This window comes from Tachyglossus aculeatus, chromosome 8 (genome assembly GCF_015852505.1).
Source record: "Tachyglossus aculeatus isolate mTacAcu1 chromosome 8, mTacAcu1.pri, whole genome shotgun sequence".
NCBI classification, from domain to species: domain Eukaryota; kingdom Metazoa; phylum Chordata; class Mammalia; order Monotremata; family Tachyglossidae; genus Tachyglossus; species Tachyglossus aculeatus.
The window spans coordinates 6536923-6541488 of NC_052073.1; the positions used below are offsets into that span (position 1 = coordinate 6536923).

The following is a 4566-nucleotide window of genomic DNA, read 5'->3' on the forward strand; positions in this document are numbered from 1 at the left end:
CCAAAAACTTGGTTATATGCCGCAAAGTAGGTGGCAATGCCTTAGCCATATATGTGTTGTATAGGCCACCAGGACCTCTTCCATCCTTCTCAAGGGGAGTGCTAACCTTCTCTCCTTTCATACAACACACTGTGGGCAGGGAAAGTGTTCATTCTTATAGTATACTCTCCCAAGTGCTTAGTACAGTGCTCGGCATACAGTAAGTGCTCAGTACATACGATTGACTGACTGACATGGATGTTAGTGTCCTCCCTGCCCCAATTCTTCTGTGTGTGACTTTGATATGTCACTTAACCTCTCTAGGCCTCATTTTCCACATCAGTAAATAGAGGATAAGGTAGATTTGTAAGCCTCCATATGGAACTCATCCCCTAGATTTGGAAGCTCCTTGAAGGCAGGGAGCCTGTTTACCAATTTTGTTTTATTGTAATAAAAATGGTACTTGTTAAGTGCTTTCTATGTGCCAAGCACTGTTCTAAGCACTGGAGTAGATACAAGTTCATCTGGTTGGACACAGTCCCTGTCCCATATGAGGCTCACAGTCTAAGTAGGAGGGAGTAGGATTGAATCTCCATTTTACAGACGAGGCAAGTGAGGCCCAGAGAAGTGAAGTGACTTGCCCAAGATCACACTGCAGATAAGTGGTGCAGCCGGGACTAGAATCAATCAATCAATCAATCAATCGTATTTATTGAGCGCTTACTATGTGCAGAGCACTGTACTAAGCGCTTGGGAAGTACAAATTGACAACACATAGAGACAGTCCCTACCCAACAGTGGGCTCACAGTCTAAAAGGGGGAGACAGAGAACAGAACCAAACATACCAACAAAATAAAATAAATAGGATAGAAATGTACAAGTAAAATAAATAAATAAATAAATAAATAAGTAAATAGAGTAATAAATATATACAACCATATATACATATATACAGGTGCTGTGGGGAAGGGAAGGAGGTAAGACGGGGGGATGGAGAGGGGGACGAGGGGGAGAGGAAAGAAGGGGCTCAGTCTGGGAAGGCCTCCTGGAGGAGGTGAGCTCTCAGCAGGGCCTTGAAGGGAGGACCCAGGTCCCTCTGATTCCCAGATCCATATTCTATCCTCTAGACCATTCTGCTTCTCTCTTTGAGGGAATGTTGCAAGACTTTCACTTGAATTGGTTTTGCGATTGCGGTGAGGGCTTGGACTGAACCATCCACACTCTCTCTCTTAGTCCCTCTGATGCCCAGAATCATGTCTTGCGAGACAGCTGGCAGGGAGGACGGGTGCAGTTGGTAGCCCCAGAAAAGATGGTCGCTGAGACCTCAATAGCAGCAGACATTTCATCTGTTTCATAATCTATCACAACCGCAAAATTCTAAAGAAGGCCCATCACTTTTTATGCTCAAGTGGTAGGGTAATGAGCTTTCTACGGTGCTGTCTTTCACATTTGAAGTATATTTATTGTCCCTTCAGCTCCCTCTCTGATTTTCTCTTCCTCTACCCTCTCCCGTCTCCAGTCCATATGGCTTTCACGCTGCCGCAGGAATACTTTTCTTAAACTATCATTCTGTGCAAGAGCTGGTTTAAAGAGCCCAGCCCTGGGAGACGGAGAATCTGGTTCTAATAATCTGGTTCCGCCACTTGTCTGCGGTGTGACCTTGGGCAGGTCGTTTAACTTCTCTGTTCCCTCATCTGTAAAATGGGGATTGAGTCTGTGAGTCCCATGTGAGACAGGGACTGTGTCCATCCTGATTTGCTTGTAGCTCCTCCAGCGCTTAGTACAGTGTCTGGCATGCAGTGCTTAACAAATACCACTATTATTATAATTATTTGCAAAATGGGGATTCAATACCTGGTATCCTTCCTACTTAGATGGCGAGTCCCATGTGGGACCTGATTATCTTGTACATATTCCAGTGCTTAGTATAGTGCTTGGCACATAGCAATACTTGCACTTATTATTATTAATACTTATTACTATCCATATGATTTTATAGCATTTGTTAAGCACTTACTATATGCCAGTCTCGTCACTATGTGCTAGGGTACATACAGCATGGCCTAGTGGGAAGAGCACGGGCTTGGGAGTCAGAGGTCATAGGTTCTAATTCCAGCTCCTCTACTTGTCTGCTGTGTGACCTTAGGCAAGTCACTTAACTTCTCTGGGCCTCAGGTACCTCATCTGTAAAATGGGGATCAAGACTGTGAGGATCGACAATGTGATTATCTTGTATTTACCCTAGCGCTTAGAACAGTGCTTGGCACATAGTAAGCGCTTAACAAATGCCATAATTATTATTATTATTATTATTACAAGCTAATCGGCGAGGCCTAGTGGATAGAGCACAGGCCTGGGAGCCAGGGGAACCTTGTTTCTAGTTCCAGCTCTGCCACTTGTCTGCTGTGTGACCTTGGGCAAGTCACTTCACTTCTCTGGGCCTCAGTTCCCTCACCTGGAAAATGGGAATTAAAATGTGGGATAGGGACTACATTGTCTCTCCCCCATTGCTTAGAACAGTGCCTGGCACATAGTAAGCACTTCGCAAATTTTATTATTATTACTAAGTGCCATCGATTCATTCCCCACAGCACCTGTATATATGTATGTATGTTTGTACATATTTATTACTCTATTTATTTATTTTACTTGTACATATCTATTCTATTTATTTTATTTTGTTAGTATGTTTGGTTTTGTTCTCTGTCTCCCCCTTTTAGACTGTGAGCCCACTGTTGGGTAGGGACTGTCTCTATATGTTGCCAACTTGTACTTCCTAAGCGCTTAATACAGTGCTCTGCACAAAGTAAGCGCTCAATAAATACGATTGATTGATTGATTGATTGATTTCCGATTCTACTTTCTCCAGAACGTCCTGTCCTCTGCCATAATCCGCAACTTTACTAACGGTTCTGCCATTATTGTTGTTAGGTCTCTCTCCAGCTGCCAGTCCGTCTCTTCCACGTGTTTCCTGGACTTTTCCTCGCATTAGTGTCTTCTCCAGAGAATCGGTTCTCCTGATTATGTGTCCAAAATATACTAAATCGAGTCATTTGACCTTCCAAAGACCACTGGAGTTTAATTTGCTCCCAAATCCATTTGTTTGTTTTTCGGGCAGTCCATGGTATTCGCTAAAGCCTTCTCCAACAACTCCACAGATACCATTCAAAAAAAAAATATCATTATCGAGAAGTGTGGCTCAGTGGAAAGAGCACGGGCTTTGGAGTCAGAGGTCATGGGTTCAAACCCCAGCTCTGACACTTGTCATCTTTGTGACTTTGGACAAGTCACTTCACTTCTCTGTGCCTCAGTTACCTCATCTGTAAAATGGGGATTAAGATTGTGAGCCCCACATGGGACAACCTGATCACCTTGTATCCCCCCCAGCGCTTAGAACAGTGCTTTGCACATAGTAAGCATTTAATAAATGCCATTATTATTATTATCTCCTCACTCCTCAAAAGCTTCCAATGGTACTCGTTCCTCTTTGGCTTTAAATAATGATAATAATAATAATGATAAGCAATCAGCTCCATCACTCGCTACTTATTCGCGCTTCTCTCCCACTGCACCCCAGATTGAAAGTTTGGCTTCCTTCAAGCCAACGTATTTATTCATTATGCCTCTCTGACATCTCTCTCTCACCACTAACCTCTTGTCGCGCCCTCCTTTTTGCTTGGAACTCCCTCCCCTTTCCCATCTAGCAGACTGCTGTCCTCACCATCTGCCAGGACCTTCAGAAATCCCATCCAGGAGGCCTTCCCGATTAATCTCTCATCTCGCCTCCCTCTATCCATTTCAGCATTCCCCTGTCACCTAAGCACTTTATTTACTCCTCGCACCCCCTTGTAATGTTTATGTCCATATCTTTATACTCCAGCACTTTCTCCTACTTGTAATTCATCTTAGTGTCTCTCTTCCCCACTGGATTGTAAATTCCTTGAGGGTCGGGGGTCTCTCTCAGTCAATCAGTCACATTTATCGAGTGCTTACTATGGGCAGAGCATTATACTAGACGCATGCCCTGCCTCTTGCCCTGAATGCCCTCCCTCCTTATATCTTACTGACGATGACTCTCTCCATTTTCAAAGCTTTACTGTTGTAAATTCCTTGAGGGTCGGGGGTCTCTCTCAGTCAATCAATCACATTTATCGAGTGCTTACTTTGGGCAGAGCACTATAGTAGACGCATGCCCTGTCTCTCGCCCTGAACGCCCTCCCTCCTCATATCCGACAGACGATGACTCTCCCCATTTTCAAAGCTTTACTGAAGGCCCATCTCCTCCAAGAGGCCTTCCCTAAGCCCTCCTTTCCTCTTTTCCCACCCTTTCTGCGTCACCCTGACTTACTCCCTTCATTCATCATCATCATCAGTCGTATTTATTGAGCGCTTACTGTGTGCAGAGCACTGTACTAAGCGCTTGGGAAGTACAAGTTGGCAACATAACATCCCCCCTCCCAGCCCCACAATACTTACGTACGTATCATTTATTTATTTATATTAATGTCCATCTCCCCATCTAGACTGTAAGCTTGTTGTGTGTAAGGAGTGTGTCCGTTTATTGTTATGTTGTACTCTCCCACACA

At 44.2% G+C, this 4566-nt stretch overlaps 1 non-coding gene across 1 annotated transcript; it reads right to left on the minus strand.

The window, feature by feature from the left end:
* Window positions 1-128, minus strand: LOC119931929. Its single transcript, XR_005452230.1, has one exon. It is a non-coding gene; the product is annotated as a U6atac minor spliceosomal RNA (small nuclear RNA).
* Window positions 129-4566: the final 4438 nt, after the last annotated feature.